Source organism: Pinus tabuliformis, chromosome X, assembly GCF_031772625.1.
Source record: "Pinus tabuliformis cultivar Carrire ecotype Pingquan chromosome X, CPIR1, whole genome shotgun sequence".
Taxonomy (NCBI): domain Eukaryota; kingdom Viridiplantae; phylum Streptophyta; class Pinopsida; order Pinales; family Pinaceae; genus Pinus; species Pinus tabuliformis.
In genome coordinates, this window is record NC_142308.1 from 1,729,562,987 (window position 1) to 1,729,582,270 (window position 19,284).

A 19,284-nucleotide genomic window follows, 5' to 3' on the forward strand; every position below is an offset into this window, starting at 1 on the left:
TTGGTAACAACCCAAATTCCTCTTAAATTGCCTCTACTTTTTCTATATCAGTTTCCGGACACGTGGATGACTAAGTTAGGGACTTTTCTTTCTGAACAATTTTCTTAGCGATGCTCTAATCGCGCATCAAAAACTGCCTTCGTTCTTTGATCCGGGCCTTTCTCGTGCGTTTTCCACTTTTAGCGCTTTTTCCTTTACCGGGCATAAGCTTTAGAATTTTGTAAACATGCTACTTTTGTGAGCTTTTGACCTTGAGTGTCGAATCGCCTATTGATATCAGCATCTGTTCAGTAATACTCTGAAATCTGTGTTTCTGTTGCATGCGGTATCCGTTTATTGTTGGCATTATGATTCAAGTGTTGTCCTTGATGGCAACTCACTCAGAGGTTGGTACAGATGCTCAGAAGTTGGTACAGGTAATGGCAACTTAATCAGAAGACAGATCCTAGTACAGCTTACCAAGGAAGTTCATACACGCAGGTTTGTTAAGCCCAAGTCGCGTGTACACGCAGGTTGGCTTCAGAGAAAGCGCGTGTATGTGGAAAAGTACCTTTGGTCCATGGCGGTTAGTCCTTGGAAGTTGTGCCTATGGTTTCGGACCATTGTGTCTCGACGGGCGTGTCGATCCCTAGTTTTGAAGTTGATGGTATTGTGTTTCTATGGTTTTGGCTCTTGGTATTGAACAAGGCCTAAGGCTATATAAGGAGAAGATCACTAGGCAAAGACATGTGTGTGGGTGTCTGACGCAGTGAGAGGATCTGGTATTGCTGGTTATCTGTTCGGGACGCTTGGCAAGGGTCGGATCTGACAGCAAAGGCAGAAGTAATCATTTCTAGATCTACACGCGTGTTGCCTTTGGAGAAAGCGCGTATACACGCGGTTTTGGTACAGTGAAGTAGCGTATGCATGATAAGGGTTGATATTTCAGGTTGTTGCTGATTCTGGTGGTTGTTGCAGAGTTCTAGATTCTGGTTTGGGTTTTGTGTTCTTGATGACAGGGTTTCAGTGATTCGGTATTGGGTTGTTTAATGAATTATGATGCAAGTATAAGTTGATGATTGTATTGCGGTAATGTTTGCTTTGTACTCTTGGATCCAGTCTGAAAATTGATGAAACGTGGTCCCTGAAGGTTGTAGGGTCAGCACCTACGTACTAGTAAATGGATCAGCTAGTACAAGAGCTGAGGGAGTTGTAGCTCCCTTCCAGAAGTAGTTGGAAAACGAAAGAGAGGGTTGTAGCCCTCTGCAGGTTGTAGCCTGCATACTGGTAAAGGACTGCACCAGTATATTGTAAAAGAAGTTTCTCATTAAAGAAGAAAGAGACGAATTGCAGCAGGTGGTTTTCACCCACATTGGGTTTCCACCTTATATCATGGTGTTCATGTGTGTGGCTCTTGTGTGATGTTCTGTTCTGTTATACTGCACCTGTTCACTGTTAAATTGCTTAATAATGTTCTGATGCATTTACTGAAGATAAGATTAACTGAATCATAAGATATCTGCATATACGCTAGTTGCTTTAGACACAGTCGCGTGTACACGCGGATTCACTTAACTGAAGTCGCGTATATGTTTCTGAGTATGAAATTGAAAAGGTTTTATTGATCTGATAATACTGATTCACCCCCCCTCTCAGTATTATTTCCAACAATTGGTATCAGAGCAGGTCCTTCAGAGGAAGCTTGATCGCTTGAAGGAAAAGATCCATCAAAATGGCTAATCCAGAAAGAGAGGCACACATCAGGCCACCAGTCTTTGACGGGAACAATTTTACTCACTGGAAGATAAGAACCACTGCATATCTACAGTCTCTTGGAGCAGAAGTTTGGGGACTCGTAGAAGGAGGATACAAATTCCCATCAGCAACTCCTACAGATCCAGCAGAGAAAAAACAATATGAGCTCAATGCCAAAGTAGTTAATGTCCTATTGAGTACTTTGACTCAATTAGAATTTATGAAGATCATGCATCTCAAATCAGCTAAGGAAATATGGGACAAAATCGTTACAAGCTACGAAGGAGATGATCAGGTAAAAATAGCGAAGCTTCAAACTCTCAGAATCCGGTATGAAACTCTTAAGATGCGAAGTAATGAAAGCGTAGCTAATTATTTCCTGCGTATGGATGAGATTGTGAATTGTATGAGGGATCTGGGTGAAGAATTTGAGGAAGTTGTCTTAGTTCAAAAGGTTTTGAGATCTCTGTCTACTAAATTTGATTCTAAAGTATCTGCCATAGAAGAAAAGGAGAATGTGCGGAAAATTACCATGTCACAGCTTCACGGGATCTTAACTGCTTTTGAAATGCGACAAGAGGTACCACCAGAGGCCGCATTCGAAGTGTCAGAGGAAGAAGATGAGGTAAATTTTGTCAAGAATCTTGAACGGGGAACTGGACGGTTCAAAGATAAGCTGCCTTTCAAATGTTTTCTATGTGGTAGAGTTGGTCACTATGCTGCTAGATGTCCTCATAACAAAGAAAGGATATATGAAGAAGATGGTAGAAGCTATTATTCCCATATTAAAAGTTCATTAGATGATAGTGAAGATATTAGAAGTCTCATGGCGCACAAGAAGAAGAATGCTTCATCCAATAATAGCGAGGATATTAAAAGTCTCATGGCACATGAAGAGAAGAATGCAGAAACTGAAGAAGCTGCCAAATTAAAAGAACTATTGGAAACAGAAACCAGGGTAAGGGAGAGATTGCAGGATATAGCAAAAGATCAGAGCACAACTATTCAGAGACTTGAATCAAAGATCCTCTCTCTAAAAGAAGATCTTGAAGATCAAGAACATGAAGTGATCAAACTAAAGCGACAAGTGGAAGAAGGGAGAAAAGTTGAAGAAGACCTAAGGAAGCAGTATCTGAAAAAGGAAGAACAACATCAGGTTGAGGTAAATATCTTGAAAGGTAAACTAGAAGAAAAGGATAAGCTCTTACGATTTCAAGATAGTTCTAAAGTCTTGGATGATATTCTTAATAGTCAAAGATCTCCTGCTATCAAGACTGGTCTTGGTTTTCATGAATATGGTGAAGGTGAATCCAGTTCACAAGGTGAGGCAAGAAACTCTAATGAGAAATCTGAAATGCTCAAGGAACAACCAAGGAAAGAAATTCCTCAAGGAAGATCCTTTACTCCTAACTATGGACGTGATAGACGATTATTTCCTCTGCTGAATAATGTTGAATGTTATGTATGTCATAATCTTGGACATGTTGCAGCCAGATGCAGAAGTAGAATGGTTCAAGAAAAATCATCGCATCCCAAGTATTTCAGAGGGTATTGCTTTGCCTGCAATGCATATGGACACAAAGCAATTGATTGTGATAGAAGGAACATGAAAAATATAAGGTGTTATACATGCAACAACTATGGGCATAAAGCAAGGGAATGCAGGAGCAGATTTCAAAATTCAAGACAAGGGGACCATACATCATCACAGTTGCAGGAATTGAAGAAGACAGAGACAGAAAGGTGTGGGACAACTCAGTCAGCTGACATAACAGACACAGGGGAATCTGAAAGTGATGAGATTCAGTATTCCATCCTGCATACGCTGAAATAATGAAGACAAGTCGCGTATATACGCGAGTTACAGGCTGCAAAGTCGCGTATATGGAGAAAGGGCAGCAGAACAGACCCAGGTTCAGTCATGGTTGGCTCAGGCTCAGGGGGAGCAGAACAGACTTAGGAAATGGTTCAGACATGGTTGGCTCACACTCAGGGGGAGAATATTTTTCAAATAATGCATTGTTGGCATTATGGTTAGAAGTTGTTGATAAAGTCTATGAAGCTAAATGATACATCTTACTGTTTAGGAATGGGATTGCAGGCTGATGCTTATGGTACAGATCATGATGCTGTTGGTGGCTTTCATAAGTCTTGGTCTAGATATTTCGTCTCTATGTCATGTATCTCTTGTGATATCTCTTTTTATGGTGTCGAGGTCATGTAACGGCCTATGTTGGTTTCCCCACTATGCCTGGGATGAATGATGAATGTATGTTGAGTCTTTTGGTGATAGGAAGGTCTTCTATGATGTATAAGTCCTTGTTCTTCTTGAAGAACATCTTTTGCAGATCTTGCCTACAGTCAAGAGGAGCATGAACAGCACAATTCAGCAAGAGCAGGATGGATAGATTGGTACACTTTGGCATACACAAAGGGGGAGCACAGTTGGAGATTTCAGCAAGTACTCAGGGGGAGTATGGACAGCAGAAGGTATACCAAAGAAGAGAATATCTTGGTCCGCCCTTTGCCCTTGATGTCAAAGGGGGAGAGTGACTTGGTGTAGTGGTTGCCATCAAGTCCAAAGGGGGAGATTGTTGGCATTATGATTCAAGTGTTGTCCTTGATGGCAACTCACTCAGAGGTTGGTACAGATGCTCAGAAGTTGGTACAGGTAATGGCAACTTAATCAGAAGACAGATCCTAGTACAGCTTACCAAGGAAGTTCATACACGCAGGTTTGTTAAGCCCAAGTCGCGTGTACACGCAGGTTGGCTTCAGAGAAAGCGCGTGTATGTGGAAAAGTACCTTTGGTCCATGGCGGTTAGTCCTTGGAAGTTGTGCCTATGGTTTCGGACCATTGTGTCTCGACGGGCGTGTCGATCCCTAGTTTTGAAGTTGATGGTATTGTGTTTCTATGGTTTTGGCTCTTGGTATTGAACAAGGCCTAAGGCTATATAAGGAGAAGATCACTAGGCAAAGACATGTGTGTGGGTGTCTGACGCAGTAAGAGGATCTGGTATTGCTGGTTATCTGTTCGGGACGCTTGGCAAGGGTCGGATCTGACAGCAAAGGCAGAAGTAATCATTTCTAGATCTACACGCGTGTTGCCTTTGGAGAAAGCGCGTATACACGCGGTTTTGGTACAGTGAAGTAGCGTATGCATGATAAGGGTTGATATTTCAGGTTGTTGCTGATTCTGGTGGTTGTTGCAGAGTTCTAGATTCTGGTTTGGGTTCTGTGTTCTTGATGACAGGGTTTCAGTGATTCGGTATTGGGTTGTTTAATGAATTATGATGCAAGTATAAGTTGATGATTGTATTGCGGTAATGTTTGCTTTGTACTCTTGGATCCAGTCTGAAAATTGATGAAACGTGGTCCCTGAAGGTTGTAGGGTCAGCACCTACGTACTAGTAAATGGATCAGCTAGTACAAGAGCTGAGGGAGTTGTAGCTCCCTTCCAGAAGTAGTTGGAAAACGAAAGAGAGGGTTGTAGCCCTCTGTAGGTTGTAGCCTGCATACTGGTAAAGGACTGCACCAGTATATTGTAAAAGAAGTTTCTCATTAAAGAAGAAAGAGACGAATTGCAGCAGGTGGTTTTCACCCACATTGGGTTTCCACCTTATATCATGGTGTTCATGTGTGTGGCTCTTGTGTGATGTTCTGTTCTGTTATACTGCACCTGTTTACTGTTAAATTGCTTAATAATGTTCTGATGCATTTACTGAAGATAAGATTAACTGAATCATAAGATATCTGCATATACGCTAGTTGCTTTAGACACAGTCGCGTGTACACGCGGATTCACTTAACTGAAGTCGCGTATATGTTTCTGAGTATGAAATTGAAAAGGTTTTATTGATCTGATAATACTGATTCACCCCCCCTCTCAGTATTATTTCCAACATTTATGAGGGCATCTCTTCTCTGTTCTCCGAGCATTGACGCTTTCCCTTTTTTATTCCTGCAGTTCACGCAAAGGAAAAGAGTAATGATAATAAATTTTGACACGAAAGCTTTAAGCTCTACTAATGTGTAAAATCATGACACCCATAGTGAACTGACTCTTCGAAAAACACAAAACTATCCTTCATGAATACTTTGGCGTACATTCATTAATTTCCTTTAAGGCGCGCGCCCAATTTTTGGTTTAGGGACAGCTTTTCTTGAATGCTGAGCCGAGGAAAACTTGAGATGGGTGATTTCTGCGACTCGCATCGCAGCATCGCGGATCACATTATCAAGATGTGTCATCGCAGAGTTTCCTGATCAGTTTAGCGCAGAATCGCGCAGATCGCAGCATCGCAAGATCGCAGATCGCATATATCGCAGATCGCATTTATCACAGATCGCATTTATCGCAAGATCGCATTTATCGCAGATCGCATTTATCGCAAGATCGCATTTATCGCAAGATTGCATTTATCGCAAGATCGCAGATCGCATTTATCATTGCAATTTGTTAAGTTATTGTGTGTTGTTTATGCGATGTTGCGATATGCGATGTCGCATATCGGCCATCAGAGATTTCTTAAGATTTTCATTTATGGGTGCTTCTTAATGTATGCGATGCGATGAATTTCGCGTCGCTTCTTCGCAGTTTTTTATTGTGCTCATAAAGAAATGTTTCACTCTTCTCCGTGCGATGTATTTTTTTTTAGTATAATACAAAAAAATTTATAAATTTTTTTGACTTTTTTACTAAGGGTCCCCACTTCTTTAGTGTTATTGCTAATACTGAAGAAGGAGGGGGGTTATTGGTGGTCACAAGACGATGTCGGGAATCTCTTCGTAAGACCAAACAAACACATCACGGAATTCGCGAAAAATATCAGTATAAAGCTAAATCTCCTCCAGAGTACAAGTTACTCCAACATGGATGTGCTCAACAATCCCTAGTTTAACAGAGATGTCGATTGGCTGAGTTTGCGTGATGTTTCCCATGTTCCCTTCAGAAGACACTTGATGAACTTGAATGGGTGTCTGAAGTGGTTGAGATGGGAGACAAGGAGAAAACTACTCAAGACAAGTGAGCATTTCCCGATGGGCAGGGAGAAACGAGGAACGGTGGTGATGATCAGACCACGGTGGTTCCTCGAAAGACATAGTCTCAATAATCACTTCATCAGAAGGAAAAATTTCCTTTAAAGGCTCCGAAGAAGTGGAATCTCCAATCCAAGGGGTTTGAACGTACGAGTCGAGAGCTCTGCTCGAAGGAGCAAATTCAAAGGAGGGAGCCGATGCGGAAACAATTTCGACGTAGTTGACCTCGGCAGGACTCAACGGCATCTCATCACCCCAGGATTCTATCTAATCAGGGGGGGGAAGAACCCATGGATCAAAGTGAACAAAAATCATATTAATGGGAGTGACGTTGGGAGGCAAGAGCGAAAAAACACCCATAAGGGCAGGATCCTTAAAGAGTCCAACTCCCACGCTCTCGCATGGAACGGAGGTATGCTCCACAAAAGGCACGTTGCCATTGGAAGAGGAGGAGGCGAAGAAATACAACTGGTCTACTGTCACGATATTCCCCTGATGAGGGAAACGAATGACATGAAATAGAGATGAAGCCACGGCTCTCATGGCATATGTCCAGCTTCGTCCCAAAAGGAGGCAGTAAGTTAAATTGGCATCAACAACTTCAACCTCCACTTCGACTGCCTTCCCTTCCAAAGTAATAGGCAAGCGTTGGAGCATACCATAAAGATGAGACCCTCTCCCATCAAAGGCTTCCAAGGTCGTAGGAGACTGGCTCAGAGTTAGAGAACCAATAGCCTTCCAACATGCAACAGACATTATGCAAGTAGAAGCACCTTCATCAATGACGGTACGATGAATCATTTTAGAATTGATGATGACCTAGATAAGGAAGGAAATTTGGTGAGGCAGTCTCGGTATATGACTGTCTAGGTCAAAAGTGATCAAATTCGAGTCGGCCAGGTCAATGCCATTGATAGCTGATAGCAAGGACTTCCTCATAGAGGGGTAGTTCTAGAGAACTTCTAAAGCGGACATAGTTGATGGAGCCTTTGCTAAATCCTCAACGATGTTATAGTGCTGAGCAGCATGAGCATTAGGGTTGTAAGAAGACTTCTGGAGTACCCTTTAGGAGGGGGGCAGATGGTCATTTCAGTTCTAGGTCTCTCGATATGGAGGGCACTCGAACTGGACGGAGGAGCGCTAGAGGGGACCTCAGGCTCTTTCCCAGCAGGCGACGGATATTCTTTTGCCCGATTACTAATGTGGATGGGATTCATCCCAGCCATAAATACTTGAGAACCAAAGGGAGAAGAGGATTGGGATGGATCAACCACCATCTGCGTTTGCTGTGAGGGAAAAGGCTCTTTGAGCATAGCAAGCGTCTTGGAGGCACCTTTCAACAAACGACTAACTTCAGACCGCCTTGGGCAGTCTTTGGTATAGTGATCCTCGTCACAGATAAGGCAAGGATACTTAGGCTTGCGTTTGGCACCTTCCTCGGGTGGAGGTTTAGGGGAATCCTGCTTTGGTTGATTAGCTTTATTCTTTCCTTTTCCCTTCTTCTTTCCTTTCGAGGATTTGTCCGCTGTGGTGGACTGGACGGCGTTAACCTTGAAAGTATTATTGGAATTGGATACATCCTGAGAAGTGTTTTCATTCGGAGCATTCGACTTTTGCTTCCCAGGGTTCACGGAATATTTCTTAGAGGACGGATTAACAGAACCAATGACGCCGTCAACAGATGGTGTTGGTGGGGCTTTGGAAGTTCCGGGCCTCGAGGCATCAGGAAAATAATCATATAGTGTACCGGACTGGGAGTAAACCAAGTCAAGGTACTGAGCATGCGCAATAGCCTGCTCTTCAATTACACATGCCCCCATAGCAATGTCTCGTGCTATCGGACTGACAAATGAGGTCGTAAACCAGTCGGTCAGAAGCTGATTGGGAATCCAAAACTTAATTAAATGGTGACGACGTCTCCATTCATGGATATGATCAGAGATGTGCGTAGCCATTGTTTGTTTTAAGGATGTCAGGAGATGTGTGCCTGTCTCATATCGAATCGGCAACTGAAAATGAGTTAAAAATGCGATAGCCAACGAGTTAAAGTCCTGAAAAGACCTACGAGCTAACTCAATATACCATTTAGCAGCAGAACCAGTGAGGGTCCGTTGAAAAAGGTGAAGCTGGATTGAATCATCAAGCCACAAATTTGACGAACACAATAGATGATAAGTCATGATGTGGGCTTGGGGATCTTCTCCAGCTTTACCGTCAAACTTGGGATAATCACCGGGAATCTTAGTTGGAACCGGTGGCCAATACGGATTATGAAGAATAGGATCATTTCTCATCTTGGACACATCCAATAACTCCAACGTTGCTAAAAAGGGTAATTGAGGGTTAAAGGACATCTGAGGTCGTGGGTAGGAGGTAGCACCAGAGTTCTAGCCAGCTGCTAGTTGCCCCCATTGATTTTGTCTGGACGGATTTGGCCCAGGAGGGTTTTTTCCGTAGGGATTTTGTCCATAGGGGTTATAGCTGTAACTAGACGCTTGACCCTCGATCTACACCCCAGAATTCCATTGATTACCAACTTGGCCCGCAGAAGCAACATACGGTTGCTGGTAATTCTGGTAAGGACTCACCTATAGTTGTTGATAATTTTGGTACGGGGATAATTGGGTTTGCCCTTGGGATTGCTGGAAACCATAAGGAGGTTGGGCTCCAAACTGAGCCTAGGAGCCAAGCCGCGTTTGATAAGCAGGTTGAGGTTGGGATCCAACCTACATTTGAGGACCGGATTGGGTCTGGAGCCTAGACTGGGACTAAAATCCGGGTGGAGCTTGAGAAGCAACAATCATTTGAGTGCCCTGTTGAGCAGGCCAAGATGGATGTCCTTGAGAGAACTGAGGTTGAGTCATCTGGCTAGAAGGTTGACCCAGTTGAGATTGAGGTTGACGCATGTGCCCAGAAGGTTGAGTTTACTAGGTATTGGGTTGTCCTTGCACAACTGAGGCTTGTCCTGATTGACCGGATGGCTGAGTAGACTGGAAAGTTGGTTGGCCTAGTTGGATTTGAGGCTGACCAATTTGTTGACTAGACTGGATAGTGGGTTGGCCTTGCTGAACGTAAGGCTGACCGACTTGCCCAGAAGGGTAGCCTTGCTGGACACCAGGTTGGCCTTATTGTATGTAAGGTTGTCCCGATTACCAAAAGGTTGCCCAAAATAGGTAAAAGATGAACCACCAGAGGCCAAAGGTTGTCCCTGGAAGGGTTGTCCTTGTGGGCCTCTAGGTTGCCCTAGATAATGTTGTCCGTAATACGGTTTTCCATTAGAGGGTTGTGCGTAAGACAGCTGACCTTGATAGGGTGGTCCCTGAAAATTGGCAGGGGGTACCTGGCCACCATGATAAGCAGTGGTACCCCAAGCAACGGATAACGGAACCGAGACCTCAACTGTAGGTTGAGATGGCAAAGGTCTGAGGTAATAAATATGAACCCTTCAGGAATCGTAATAATGAAACGGATCTTGGGGATCCAGATTCTGAAGAGATTGTAAATATTGATCGTATGCCCCCCCTATTGGAATGGAACCAGAAGAAGGTGGGGCATTTAGTGTAGGATCAAAAACTCCGGATGTAGATGTCGATGGGCCAGTATTCGCAGATCTGAACGAAGGTCCAGAAATAGTGGTCACAACTGAGGATGCAGTGACAACACTAACAACAGGGGCTGAAGAAGCCACATAAACAGTTGGAATAGTCGGGACTGAAGTGACAGACACATTGTGAATTTGAGGGGTAAAAGGTTTCGAAGTCAGAGTGACGGTACGAAACCACATGGAACTCGTAAGGGGAGTTCTAGAACCCATAACATCCCTCAAAGCCTTATATCGTAAAGGTAGCGTGACACCGACGGGGGTGACACGGAAGGGTGAAGTTTCCATTGGGATAGGAATTTCACCGCTCGTCACAAAGGGTTCTCCACTCGTGACGGGGGATGTGTCATCCATGTCAGAAGAAGACATTGGGACTGAGACACTAGGAGAAGTAATGGGGATATCTTCTTCGGAAGGCTCCCAAACGGGGTTCCAATGAATATTGTAAGACTCGTCCTCTGGAGCACGAGAATTAAGCAGTTGGATACTCAGAATGATAGGGAGAGTATCACTAACAACCGGTGCCTCAGTAGCAATAGAAGATGGAGACCCTTGGTCACTTGGGACAGGAGACGGGATCGGTGATTCCACTAGGATGATTCAATTCAAAAATCCTAGGAAAACCTAACAAGAAATGACCCTACACAAGCTAAAACGCCAACAAGATCTAACAAGGTAAATGTGAACGTGGCCAAATAAATTTTAAGACACAAGAACAGAACTTGACCTTTTTAGCTTTAAAGAGTCGAGAAAAGGATGAAAAGATGACTCTGGTCGCCTTCGAATATTTAATGAACTTGAAGTGACAAGTGCCCAGATCGACCTTTTCTTTTAGGGAGTCCGAAAAGGAATGAAAGTGACTACTCTGGAGAAGCTAGGCAAAAGGTTTACCAAACAACCCGTAAAATGGCAGACACACCTTGGCAGTCATATGAAAACCAAGGACTTTCCGTACGGCAGTCAATCTTCCTGAATACTGTGTTCAGTGTGTTATGGTTTGCAAGGTGGCAGACACGAGTTCCTAAGGATAAAGGATGATAACCAAGTGGGGTCTCCCAACATATACTCGACGGTACATGGAAGCACAATTCCGTACTAGACTGCTATTGAGTCACAGAAGGAGGAATCACCCAACCTTGAGTGCAAACAATAGTGACTAGGTTTAACGACGTCGGAGCACGTCTCTAGCCTAGACCTCTAAATAGTGTGTGTTATGTTCCAATGCGTTTTTAGGTTTATTCAGTTCATTTTAGAGTTGATCTTGAATTATGTTTCAGTTTTCAGGTCTTACCGTATCTATACAACAAATCCTAGGATGCAGCTAGAATGAGCAAAATATCCTTTTACTTCAATGAACACCTACCTATGGGAGGGTAGAGAGATCATTCCCAAACCAAGATAAACAAAGGCAGTCACTCAATGCATACAGACATCAATTCCTAAAGTGCACGGATACTACTTGTGAGAGATTTTATCATTTGCTTTCCAATATGCAAACTTGAAATGCAAATTCACTTTCACTTTCGTATACTAAATAAATGCAATCTTTTTTATTTTGATGTCTTTAACTCTAGAAGAAACAAATAAGCAAACAAGCAAGTGTGGAAAAACTTGATTGATCCAAACAATCATGATCTATGCTCGGTAGTGAAAAGAAATTGAATCAATACCAAAGATTGGTTCAATAATAGTCACTAAACAATCAACCAAAAACGAGCAATGGGGAAGGCTTAATCAAACCAACAAGATAGTTGCGAACGAACCTTGGGAAAACCAGCAACCAAGCCAATTGATTTCAAAAACTTGAAAGAACGAACTAGGTCACACGGGTAAAAAATGCAAGATTCATTCAATAAAGCTAACAAAAGGGTGCATTAACCATAAACAGTGAAAAACAAGCTACTAAGCAAGCGAAAAAAACAAGGGACCAGCAGGACTGATGGACTCAGGAGGCAGAATTGAAAAAAATCAATTCTATAGCAATCATCGCAGGACGTACACAAGCAACTAGCGCTGATAAGCAACTAGTCATAGCAACAGGGCGACGTCGTCGCGGAAGTACACGGCTTTTCCACGATGGAAGGATTTTCAGAGTCGTCACGACTGTGAGATGTTATTAAGCGACGCACAGGATCTTACAAAAGGGTGAGCGTGATGAAAGCGCAACTGTTAAACTATAATTCGCAATGATGTTCAAAACAATGACAGGCGAACAAAAACTCCCATACCAAAACAAGTCAATCATTCAATCAAACAAAGGTATTTCCTAGATCAACCCAGGAAACTCAAAAGACTGATAGTTAATCCCCAAACTTCAAGAGAGACCAAATCAAAATCAAAACAAGAGAAGAACATAGGCCAAACTCCCCAGCGGAGTCACCAACTTGTGATGCAGGAAATTGTTCCCTCTGTGGACAGAGGCAACCCCTCTAGCCCTAGAGTGGGTCTAGTCACAGCAAAGACAGATCAACAATAGTTTTCCTTAAACAATCATAGTTGGAGGCCTACCTCAACTGGTGGTCGATGGAGTTCCATTGCGCTGCTCCAGCTTCCGCTTCGTTTCTCCTAAATGAGTGATCAACTTGAAACAATGCAAAGGAAATACAACAAAGCACGTAACTGGAAAACAACAATGATCTATTTACTCACAAAGTCAAGAATTCATGAGCTATCAAGTAAATGACATACAAGACATAGGAAAACATCATTGATTGTATTAATAATGAAATAAGACCAAGCTTACAACTGAAGTCTTGACGTCGCAAGCCTTCTTAGAGGGTCCAACCAGTATATTTCTCAAGCATTCACTCTTTGAAGATGGATCTCCTAATATACAAAGTTCTCTCTCACTCATAAGATTTACACAAAGTTAAAGGCACTTCACAACCTCCCACAAGCTATCAATAATCCCACACTTGTCACACCCACGCTAGTTATCTAGAAAACCCAAAAAACACTAACAGCTTAGCTAAATCCAAGAATTTACCAACTAGCTGATCATTGCAATGGTGAGTGTTTAAATAGGAGAAGGAGTCTCCATGAAAGGTGGAAGAGTGAGCTTATCCCCAAGGAAGGTAGCACAAATGACGGAACTCCCATACCAGAGAGGGAAGGGTGACACAAACTATGCCAACAACCAGGTCTGGAGACATCCAGAAGGCCGAATGTTGGAACGAATTCACCCAATCTGGATCATCGCGAGTGTAAAATAGATCCTTAGCGTTGACATCGCTAGTGAGCAATGTAGCCAATCAGATCATCGCTAAAGATAGTAAGTCTCCTCACGCTGGAGCATGAAATTAGACCATTGCGGGAAACAGATGTACTTTCGCGCTAGAAGCACGACTAGACTATTTACAACCACTTTTCATTGCATATATTAAGCCCAGAGTCGCGATGAGGCAGAAAACTTAGGAAAATTGGGTCACTTGGCAACATCAGAGAGAATTTGTTCAGTATGAGCATGTTTCATTGGGACACATGACATAGTAGAAAGACTGGGATGAAGGCAGTGACAAATTACTGTGTAACACATCCCCCTTACAGAGTGGGTGTCCAATATTGTCCTAGCGACTAAAAAACATGGCACGATCCGCGTTTGCGTTGATTATCGAGATCTCAATTGTGCCTGTCCTAAAGATAACTATCCTACTCCCTTCATTGATCAAATCATTGATGAATGTGCCAGGACTAAGATTTTTTCCTTCATGGAGGTTTTTTCTGATTACAACCAAATCAACATCGCACCGGCCGACCAGGAAAAGATAGCTTTCATCTAGTTGTGGGGTATATTCACGTACAAAAAACTCCCTTTTGGCCTCAAAAATGTTGGGGCTACGTTTCAACAGGCGATGTCCTATGCATTTCATGATATTCGCAACATTGTCCAACCTTATTTGGATGACCTTCTCGCTCATTCTCGTAGGCACCAAGATCACCTAGACCATCTTTGGCATATTTTTCTATGCTGCAGACGCTATAACATTCGGTTAAACCCGCACAAACGTGTTTTCTACATAGAATTCAGACGACTCCTCAGCTTCATCGTTTCCAAGGACGGTATTTGCCTGGATCTGCTAAAAGTCGAGGCCATTTTAAATTTACCCCCTCCATCTTCACTACACCAACTCGAAAGCCTGAAAGGAAAGGCCAACTTTCTCCGTTGTTTTATACCCAATTATGCCGAGCTAGCCACAAGATTTACCCAGTTCCTAAAACAAGGAACGCCCTTTGTATGGGACGAGGTGGCCCAAAAATACTTTGATGATCTCAAGGCCGTCCTCTAAATGCTCCTCTGTTGCACCTACCAGATTATTATCGATATTACTTCCTTTACCTAGTCATGGCCCCTAGCATCATTGCTATGGTCTTGGTCCAAGACGACGATGAAGGAAATGAACATGTGATCTACTACCTTAGTCAAAATTTCCTCGACACTGAAACACATTATGCACATGTCGAGAAGTTGGCTTTAGGTGCCATTCAGGTTGTTTAATGCTTTCTGCACTATATCCTTCTACACATGACTACAGTGATTTCTGAATGCAACCCCATGACCTATATCCTAACTCGTCATTTGTTGGGAGGAAAATATTCTAAATGGATCGTGATCCTACAAGAATCTGATTTGGTATTTACTACTACCAAATCTAAGAAGTCACTCATTTTTTCCAAATTGATTTGTTCCCTTCCCTCTAAGTCTCTTCTTGCTGGTGCATATGAACAACTTCCCGATGAGACTCTTTTCCTTATTACCACCCTTCATCCATGGTACGATGATATCATCATGTATCTCCAAACATCCATGTTTCAGTCCGCATTGACTAAAGATGATCGACGAAGGATTCGACATCACTCCCAACCCTATCGTATTATTGGGGATACTTTATACCATGTCAGTGTCGATTCAGTTCTTCGCCGATGCCTTACGGTCGAGGAAGCTGAAAGAGTTCTCAATGATTGCCACTCCGGGGCCTATGGTGGTTATATGTCTGGTTACACTACCACTCAAAAAATCCTTCGCGTTGGTTATTTATTGTCATCTATCTTCAAGCATTGCATTCTTGTTGTTTGCAAGTGTCACGAATGACAAATTTACCAATGCAAGATGCGTGCCCCACCCGCTCACCTACACCCCATCATTATCGTTGGTCATTTTGCCAAATGGGGCATCGATTATCTAACATGTAACCCTCGTTCGGTCGAGGGGCATGGCTATATTATCGTCGTCATTGATTATTTCGCCAAATGGGCTGAAGCAATGCCTACATACTCTGCAGATGGTAAGATGGCAGCTCAATTCCTTTTGAACCATGTTATTTCCAATTTCAGCGTACCTCAAGCCATTTTCACCGACCATGGCTCCAATTTCAGAGATTACATGATGGCTAAGCTGACATCTGCATTTGGCTTGTGCCACGTTGGCTTGACCCCATATTACCCTCAGGCCAACGGCCAAGTTGAAGCTGTGAACAAAGTCTTGGTCACAATGCTTCGGCGTACTATTGGGATGCACAAGTCAAATTAGCATCTCATGTTCTTTTTTGCTTTGTGGGCCTATTGAACCTCAACCAAAGATGCAACTGGTTTCACACCTTCTAGCTCGTCTATGGTCTGGAAGAAACATTGTCAATTGAATGTGAGATTCCTTCACTCAATTTGGTTGTTGAACTCCTCCCTGAAATGTCACCTCAAGAGGAACGCCTATTATATTTAGAACGACTGGACGAGACTCGCCATCTCGTCGCCTTGGTCATTGAAGCACAAAAGAAATAGGTCAAATCCCATTTCGACCAATTGTTCTCCCCTCGCGCGTTCTTTGATGGTGATTTGGTCTTACTATACGACCAAGCTAACAATAAGTTGGGGGCAGGCAAGTTCGAACCCATGTGGAATGGGCCCTACATTGTGAAACACGTTTTGTAGAAAGGAGCCTATGAGCTTATTGATTATGAAGGAAATCCTCTTGATAAGCCCTGAAATAGGCTTTACCTCAAGAAGTACTATGCTTAGGTCATCTTGCATGGTTACTTGTGTACATTAGTGTGTAATTCATTTTTGTGCAGTGTGGTTTTCTGAGGTAGTTTTCAAACAACTTTCCTATTAACTATGCTTTTCTTTCTTTGCAGATGTCTGCAACTCCCCACATTGGTTTCGCTAATGGTGCTTTCCGTAGTACCTAGAACCTGTCATCCGCGGCATGGGTTATTTATGACCTAAACGGTGAATTGATTGACCTTCAAGGTATCTTTATAGGTCGCACAACTAACAACATTGTTGAATACAATGCGGTCATCGAACTATTGTCAAAATCCATTTCTCTTCATTAGAGAGTTGGTTGTCAACCTCGATTCGCAACTTGTCGTCCTTCAACTCAATTGGCATTATTTGGTCAAAAACCCTCAAATATTGAGAATGTATCTCTGTATCCATCTATTGGAAAGACATTTTGATTACATTACATATCATCATATTCCTATATGTATGAATACATCGACAGATGCATTAGCTAATTATGTGTTTGATAGACATTTACGAAGCATGTGAAAAGATGAAACAAACCATTTGTACCATAGTAGACAAAAAAATACAACATATATATATATATATGGTGATAATGTTTGGTACATCAAAACCCCAAAAAATAATATGTGTCTCCAAAATAACGCCGGTGGCTCGCAGGCCTCATATATCCGTGGCACGCAGGCCTCAAAAAATGTAAGTGCTGAACCTAGGAACTAATTAGCATGGTGATCATGGTAGTAGGATACAGTTTGTGCAACATAAGTCAGCAATCGACGGATCCGATCTGAGACTCCCACCGTGTGTATCTGGTACTGATGTGGAATGTCTCCTACCCGAGCATATTCCAGGATGCCACGAGTCAACCCCTCAAGGTTCCTCGTGATCTCCTCCTCATTGTCACTCCCTTCCTGATAAGGAGCGACAACATCAATAAGATGAGGTACGCGCCTAGCTATTGGGGACATCCCAGTAGGCCTCTCTAGTCCAACTTCTGCATTAACAAAAGAAATGTTATAAGCACATATATACAAAAACAATTAAAATTCTCAAAATTAAAAAGTTGATTTTTTACCTTCATTGTCAAAATCCTCTCCATTTGGTAAGGGCATGTCCAAATCTCCACGGAAGTCAGTGCCGTTGTATGTCCAATCCTCCACAATGATCTTCTGTCATCGTATCCATGAAAAGAATGCAGGTTTGTATGACATATGCTGACCCCCAGTGATCCTGGGCATCAAACGACTCCAGCGGGCCATCCATAGATTGCGTGGCATAGGAGGATCTACCTCAGTCAGCTGATACTGGAACAGTGGCACCCGTTCCAAGAAGAAGGTCACAAGCACAGATCCAAAGCAAAATTGCTTCAGATTCCCCACCTTAGCTTTGGACAACTGGCGCTTGATATTGATCTTCATGGCCTCGGCCTAGTTGAAGATTGTAGGAGTTGTATAACTATTTTAGGAGTTGTAGGAGTTGTATACCTATTTTAACTATTTCTAGAAATATTAATTAACTATTTTAGTAGTTTGACTAGGTCATTAGGTCAAATTAGCCGTTAGCATTATAGCTGTTGGAGTCTCTTCACACTCTATTTAATCTAGCTAAGCCAGATTGGTTCTTCAACTTGTCCTGACGATGAACCACACTGGTTGGTTCGAAACGCGTCGACAAAAGATTGGTTATGTGATTTTGCCGAAGACTATCTTAACAAGGAGTTGTATAGTCGATAGCATAAAGGAACTTCAACTTGTTGGTCTCATGTTCCACCTGGGACCCCACCACTGTATTGATGGTCAACAAAAGCACTCTCAATGTCAAATCCTGATCACTAGAAATCTCTATCTTCCCACTTTTGGATTTCAGAGCCCCAGGGCAGTGTTTAGCAAGCAATGAAGATATGCTTACCCCAATCGGTTGTGACCCGTACAGGTTCACCGGTTCCCCTCTTTGGGACAGGCCAATGATGAAATATATATCTGAAGTTTCCAACTCCAGCTCTTGGTCACCAATGACAAATATCTCCTGATTAATGTCCCAAAGACTAATCAGCTACCGAATCAACTCAAGTTGGGCCCACATCCCTAGCATGAGAAATAACTTGAGAAGCCCGCAAGCCCTCAAAGGTTCCAGGAAATTTGGGTCATTCACTTCCTGTGTGTCAACATCCTCATGTTCCCATTCTTTCCAGTCCACCATTTTCAACGATTCTTTCCTACGAAAGCCATTAATTTGAGTCAACAATCATGCTTGGCCCGTAAAATTTGAGTTTTAACGGTGACTTTTTGAGGAAATAGGGTTTTCCCTATTCACAGCACCAACACTCCTATTTTAAAAAACAGTTACACCAACGGCGCGATTGGCTTTGTTAATCACCCTCAGCCAGTGCGATTCCATGCCTGGAAGTCATGCCAACTGAGGGCAAATTTTTTTTTGCAAAATCCCCTCAAAAAACTAAAAAAATGGTTTAAAATATAAATAAAGGACATGAAAATGGAGCTCATAGCTTTGGCTTTTACCTAGAACTGGCGGCTTGGCAATTGACCTCCTGGATCTCCCTCAATATGCTCCAGAACAATTAGGGCAAAAGTGATTAAAAAGTTTTCATAGCAAGGTAAAATGGTAAATGGTAAAAATATATTTACTTTTCTCTTTTTTATTCATTTTTCATGAAAATATCAGGTTTTTATAAACAATTTAACCTATTTTGCCTCAAGAACTAGATAATACACTTTACCTTTTTGCGCAGCGATAGGTGATGGAGGTTTGACGATGATGAGGAGTCATGTTTCAGCTCTTTTCTCAACTCTATGAAAAGATTTTCGAGTGTTTTTCCTTTTTGACTCGTAAAAGAAAATAAAATGGGGGTTCCACTTTCAAGCAATTTT